This window comes from Montipora capricornis, chromosome 1, assembly GCF_036669925.1.
Source record: "Montipora capricornis isolate CH-2021 chromosome 1, ASM3666992v2, whole genome shotgun sequence".
Taxonomy (NCBI): Eukaryota; Metazoa; Cnidaria; class Anthozoa; order Scleractinia; family Acroporidae; genus Montipora; species Montipora capricornis.
Window position 1 is genome coordinate 49,302,069 of NC_090883.1, and position 7,500 is coordinate 49,309,568.

Here is a 7,500-nt window from a genome sequence, read left to right on the forward strand (position 1 = left end):
TTATGTCACAGTACTTTTCTTAATTAAATTAACCAATGTAATTTATAAGAGTTCCAAACAGAATGGAAAACAAACGACAGGAGTCATTACATTTCATTGAAGTAGCAATTTTTAGTCCTACACAAAATAACGATGACGGTTTCTTCTCTTTTAGTGTCGTAATCCGGTGGCAACTTTATTTCGTCTTTTGAGAGCAACAGTTTTTCTTTCTCGCTAAACCTCGTTTTTTTGACTGCATTTAAAAGGAATTATGTTGAATCAAAAGCTCCCAAATGTGCATAGAAATTCTTTAAAAGACCAAGAATTTGCCTATTCAAGATTCACCTACCAACAATTCACCAATTCACCAATGTGATAGCCTGCGCAGCAAGCGTTCCTGTTCGACACAAGAGCTTCGAAACGAGTTTCCGCAAACTGGTCGCGCGAAAGTTGGGGCAAGAGACCGAGGGAACGCTTGCAAGAAGACCTCCTATTTTTGAAAAACCCGTTCGCCCACGAACGGGGGTTTCTGATTGGTACAGTAGAGTCACAATGATTGACAAGTGACAAATTTTCGAACAAATTCTTTTCTGTTAGTTCTAGCGTGACAAAGATGTGGAAGATGAGAGAATCGGGTCTCGGTTTTACGTTGAAAAGGGAGCAAGAAATGTCAACGCGCCATCTCTTTCACTGACCATGCTGACTGTATTGGTGTAATGGCAGTTTCGCCCGGCAACAGTATTCCGAAAAAAGCTTAATTTTTCAGATGTTTGTCATGATGTGCGGAGTTCGAAATAAAAGAAAACGAAGAACAGGATTCTCGAGTGTCATCGTGGTTTCTCCATTTCAAGTATCATACACGATCAAGTAAGCGGTTGAGGTAAATTCTATGGGAATGACAGCCTGTGATTTAAATGAAAATCTGGACTGCTTGGACGATATCCATCAAGGGAAATTCAATATTATTTACGCGTCAGCTGATGCCGCGGTTATGGACAATTAAGCGTTTCCACAAATTCGCTAAAAGCAAAAGATTCGTTATTTAACAAAACTTTAGGAGAGCTTATTGTTGACGAAAAGCTTGGACTGTACTAAAGTAAGCTTTTCGTTCGCTTGCAAAAGATACTTTCTATTTACGCAGGATGAATTATTAAAATGCCTGCGAACTATCGGAAACTATATGTTTCAGGATCAAGGAAATAAATTAAACTGTATTCGTCAAATTGTCTGCTTACCTCGCCTAATGTAAGCTTTGAGCACTATTGCATGAATTGAGACAAGATGAAGACAATTACGCAGCTCCCCTGTTAATTGTTCTCTTATTATGAGAAGAAAGCGGCTCCTTTGTACAGTCCTGCGATTTTTTAAGCACTTTTACTCGCTACTTTATCTACGATTTCGTGACGATTTGACCAAAAACGTACTGTGGATTATCAACTGAACTAGCGAGGAGTTTTTCCCGTAATTTCCCGGAGATTTAGTACGATTCATTCCGTCAACCACTATTCACCAAGAAATAGCCAGCAAGTCGCACTGAAATCGTCGCTAGTTTTAAACTAAAACCTCTTGAATGGTTTCATGTTCAGCCTTGGTGGAGTTTGCATTTAACAGTCTTACTAGCCATCGAACTCTGTACGAATTATGTTCCTAAATTTCGTATTTTACAAGCACATGGATTGCTTACATGTTCTGGAAATTTGCTGTTGTTTTCGACAACTTCTATTCCAACCGCTCTGCAAATATCAGCTAGAATTTGTCCGTATAAGTTTCTTTTGTTTTCGATGGTTGAACAGATTCTCGGAAGACACATAACCAGTCGTACCCGGCTGAGAAGAAGCTGCCGTTACAAATTTAACTTTAAAATCACACTGGCAAATTCTGCATACCCTGCGAGCAGTTGGTTTCTCCTACGCTTCCCGAGAGAGAAACCATTGCGAGCAACCGTTATAGTCTCTGATTGTTCCGCCGTCAAGCACCAAGGACGAATAAATTAAATTTAAACCGGTAAAACGAGTTAGTAAACTTGTTTTGGCGCTTGCGCGTGCGTTCAGCTACGTAACTGCTGCGTTTGGGACGAGCCTGCTGTGTAGTGATTTCCCGCGAAATAAGACGAATTGACGTCAAATACATCACGTGGGGTGTGACGTACTTCGCACATGCTCGATAGAAAATCAAACGGTTGCTCGCAGTGGTTTATCTCTCGGGAAGCGTAGGAGAAACCAACTGCTCGCAGGGTAATTCTGCATTGATCGCTCGGTGTTTCCTTGGTGCCTCGGTTTGTTTTGACGGAAGTTAATATGTGTTAACATGGTCATCTGTTATTGGCTAATTTGTCAATAAGACGTCAATCAGCGTGTGTCATGAAAATCATTAAAAAGTGGGCGGTTTGTTTTGACGGAAGTCAACATGTGTAAACAAGGCTATCTGTTATTGGCTAATTTGTTAATAAGACGTCAATCAGCGTGTGTCATGTCAATCATTAAAAGGTGGGCGTTTTTAAAAATAGGGGGTCTTCTTGCAAACGTTCCCCCTGTCTCTTGTCCCAACTTTCGCGCGGCCAGCGGAAAATCGTTTCGAAGCTCTTCTGCTCTTCTGTCGAACAGGAACGCTTGCTACGCAGGCTACCAATGAGACATTGCTTAGCCATGGACTATAGAGCGTTTTCACATGACGTCACAGTGGCCATGTTGGTGTTCCAAAACAAAGGAATGGAGTCCATGATGGTGTACCAAACTAATCCTCCTGGAATTGAACTATATTTTTAAGCAAACGCTCTATAGAATGGAAATAAGGTCCGGGCCCGTTTTAATGTTATACAAAAATTTGGTTTATCAACGGAGTTGATAATGTAAATTGACCACCGTACAGAGATTCTAAAAGCTGACGTTTCGAGCGTTAGCCCTTCGTCAGAGCGAATCGAGGGATTATGGGTTACGTGTAGTTTTTATAGTAGAGTAGGAGCTACGCTATTGGTGGTAACATGGCAACGAGAAAAGTAGGAATATATTAGTTAAATGAAAGCGTTCGTTAATACCGTGAGGATTAAGGGTGCCGAAATGGGTGCCGAAATCGGCACCCTTAATCCTCACGGTATTAACGAACGCTTTTCATTTAACTAATATATTCCTACTTTTCTCGTTGCCATGTTACCACCAATAGCGTAGCTCCTACTCTACTATAAAAACTACACGTAACCCATAATCCCTCGATTCGCTCTGACGAAGGGCTAACGCTCGAAACGTCAGCTTTTAGAATCTCTGTACGGTGGTCAATTTACATTATCAACTCCGTTGATAAACCAAATTTTTGTATACTACTTCCCCACCGACGCAGCACCACAGTTTCTTTAGAAACTACCCCTTCATCCGTTTTAATGTTGTTTCTTTATTTATTTATTTATTTATTTATTTATTTATTTATCTCTGTCTAGCTGACAGAGCGCCACAACAGCTTGCGCCAATTACTGTGGCCCCTTTTTTACCGTCCCAACCATGATACACAAAAGAAGACAGACCACAACACCGGGAACTATGTGTCCTACTCTTAGCGACAAGTGTGTGGGTTCTTTTACGTCCCACAGGGTTATGAACATTGAAGTGTTGTAATACGGGCCCTAAGGTGTATCGTCCTTATCCGAGAATACTAGAGAATCTAACCATTTACGGATGTCATTACAAAGGCAGCGCTTTCCCCTTAGTTATTTAAAGACCCTGAGTGTTGGCTCGGCCGAAGTCGAACTCACGACTTCCCGCTTGGCATCTCGGTGCTCAACCAATTTAGCCACCGGTGCGCGGTGGAGTATTTTAAACATAATCGTAACTATTACAAAATTATCTAACTGATTGGTTATCAACAGCCGTGATTTCAGCATTGTAATTGTACAGTTGTACGTGTCATCAAGCGCGCGCTAGTTGTGCTTGGATCATTTCCAGAGCTATTAAAAAAATACTAAGAAAAGTTGAGCCGATTAAGGTATAAAAATGTTATCACCGTCATCGTTTCGTATTTTGTAATAGCTTTGTGTCGTACAATTCAGGGAGTAATATGCCTCGTGCTTCACACTCGCCCGATTACCCCCTAAATTGTACTCCAAATGGAGCTCATCAAGAGGGTCTTCTATTTCCAATACTTGGCCTAGGAGTCAACCTTTTCCCGAGTAGATTTATTTATAGAACGGCTTCCTTAGGAGATTCGGCACCCCCACTGTTGTAAAAGCCAATCAAAACAAAGCTATCTCAGCGTCAAGGGAAATATGATACCTTCCGCGGAAAAACCAGTTCCTAAAAATAAATTTACACGGGAAAGGTTGACTCAAGAAATTAACGGAGATAGAAGCTCCCCTTGATGAGCTCCTGACTCCATGGCCACTCCGTCCCATTCACTACTTGCACAAATCCCATAATACACCTCTTTTACCCCCCACCCCCCCCCCCCAAAAAAAATCTGCATACGCACTTTATTCGACGTCTCCTGGGACATTTTTAGGTCCAAGGATAAATTGCAACCCATGGTTATGAAAACGTTTTGGTGGTAATAGAGGTGTATTATGGGATTGTGCAAGTAGTGAATTACCATTATTAATTTCAATGTAATCTATGGAGACAACTTCTAAACCCTGGATTGGGGGTTATAATGTTCAACAAGGATTCCGTAAAAACAACCGGCCATGAAAGTAGACAAACTGCAAACTACCCTGCCATTTCTAGCACTTTGCCAAAAAAAAACTCATTCAAGAGGGCTACACAGTTTTCCGATGTTTTATTCAAAGAGCTCAAGCAATAATTTCAACGTTTTCTAACTCAACGTGACCGTCAAGTTTCGCCGTACCACCAATAGCGCCAATCGGATTACACGACTCGTTCAAAGACCAGGTGGCTATTACATGGATTATAGAAGTAGTCCAGTATGGTTATTGCTCAACTGTTTCGTTGCACATTGAAGCCATAGACAGGATAAATTTCCACATGAAAGTGCTTGCGCCAAAATTTAAAGTTAAATGTATTAAATGTTACAATGAATTGTGCTTTCGCTCACCCCGGATTCGCTGAAATACAGACCTCGGACATAATAGAATTAAAGAAGTCAAACTTTGAGTAGAGTGCTTTCACTAGTCCAAAAATCTATAATATGAAAGCTAGGTAAGTAGTGACGGATTATTGCATTGCTTAGGTTTTGAATGACGCTTTTTCGAGCTGGTAGTGATTTGTAAGAGACGTCCATAATTTAGTGAAAGATTTTTTTTGTTTCGACAATAGTATTTACCTTTGTTTTCTTTTTCAAGGCTACAACCACAACCTCCACGCTACTCATCACCTTGTGAATCCGGCTCCACGGAACGTGGATGTATTTTCCAAGAAGGAAGACAACAGTTCGTGTTTGAAGAATGCTTTCAAAGAGATTTTACTCGTGATTGTTTACCATTACCCACTCTATGACACTATTCCATATTTACGTGCTCTTTACAGACCTGCATTTCCTCATCTTTTGTTCTGTGGTCCACCGTCTACTGACACATTGAGTGGTGCGATACTCACGGTCAAAAGGGACAACGGATACCTGGCATCTGAATGCCGGGGGAAAGCAAATCGGGAGCATCCGCGATATGGAGGTTATTTTTACATCAATGATGACTCTATACTAAAATATTGGAAGTTTGCGGACTTTGATTGGAAAAAGATTTGGGAATCTTCGCAATCTATTGACTCTACTCCCGTTTATGAACCTAAACGTGCTAGCAATTGGTTTTGGTGGAGAACTGCGTATGGGATGGATAATTGCCGTAGAGCTTATGAAGACGTAGCCAACCTGACCTTACGCGCGAGAAAACTAAATGGGAAAGATCATGTAAGTAGGCTTTCCAAAAATAGTAATGGAAGCCCGCGGTGCTTCGGCGGTCGCACTGATGTTTTTTACATCCCTCGAAAACACACCAGAGCCTTTTCCATTCTCTCACAAACGTTTTATGAGAGAAAAGTTTTCTTAGAAATTGCAGTCCCGACTATAATTCGCTTCATAGAACGAAACGAGAACATTGGTCGATTCCCGGGTATTACATACCAGGCAACGTTGACGACCCCCGAGTGACTGATAGCAGGTTCTTTTGGTCTATTTATTTCTCGGACAACAAGTTATGGTTCATTCACCCGTTCAAACTTCATAGGGAGGGAATCGATAGCAAATTTAACTTAGGAATGTTAAAATTTTTTCTCATTGAAAAAGTCAAGTTACTAACAGATTGTAAACCATCTATCCCGTCATCAGGTTGACGGTTTTAATATCGCTGTTCTACAAAATCGAACAGATGTTGGAGTAAATGTTGCAGCCATTTGCCTGGGCCTTGAGAAACCTCCAAATTTTAAGCTTTTACAGTTTGATAATAAGCGAAATATCCGCCATTAAAAACAATAGATTTAATTAGCATTAACAGTGCCTTCTGCACACCCCGCACTTGCGTTTGTCATTTTGGTACATTTCTGTGCGTTCTCGTCCTGACAAGGACGTGAATGACCATTTGAGGTCATGTGGAGGACTTAAACATACGAAGATAGAATTTCAATTTTCTCTCCCATCATTTTATATCGTTCTCACGAATCTTACTCCTGGAAAATATAATATCATATAAGCAGAACAGTGGTAGAGCTCTATCAATTAATGATCATGATATTAAAATAACCGAACTTACAAAACTGTTAGGGGTTTAGATCGATGACTACCCTGGTTACCAGAGGCTTTTCATGCGCGGTTTCCGGTTTCGAGTCTTCAAAGTGACCCCCCGGGACAAGCGAGGTTTTTCTCGCGGCTTCGCCGCTCGTGTCTTCGGCCGAAGACAACATAGCTCGTGTTCGTAGTTTTTTTGCCTCTCGTGTATTCGGCCGAACAACGCGAGAAAAACTTCTGGTACCCACGGTAATCGATGACTCACGGGACTTCAGTAAATATTCAGTGAGCTCTGCGTTAAGGCTAGCCAAAGAGTCAGGGTGCTAGTGCGCCTACGAAATTTAATAGCATGCCAGGCTAAACTTGGATTATACAAGACCTCCATGCTATCGCATTTAAAATATTGGCACCTAATCTGGAATTGTTGTGGATCATCCGACAGTATAATGTTAGAGCGCATTCAAGAGCGCGCGTTAGCGCGCGGAGCTCAGAGGCACGAAGCGCGCCAGCACAGCAACATGGGTAACATTTTTTGGGAAATCTATCTATGCGAGAAATTTTGGTTATGACGTCACGTACGTCTGCCTTTCCGCCCGTACAATGGAGAGTTTAAGATCTTCGACGCGACGGCAACGGAAACGTCACAAATTTTGCATATTTAATCAGCAAAAACATTAGCTTTGCACGCTCTGCACGTGCATTTTTAGTTTTTGTACATTTCTCTCACGTTTTCGGCAAATTTGCGACGTGAATGACCAACTCTCAAGTTTTACGGAGAACGTGAACAAAAGGTAGCGAATTTGAATTTTCTGTCAGAGATTCAATACCGCACCTCCTAATTCAATTCCTGGAAAGTTGCACTAA

At 41.3% G+C, this 7,500-nt stretch overlaps 1 pseudogene; it reads left to right on the forward strand.

Moving 5' to 3' along the window:
* Window positions 1-7,500, forward strand: part of LOC138053935 (uncharacterized) — a 39,339-nt pseudogene that overhangs the window by 31,243 nt on the left and 596 nt on the right.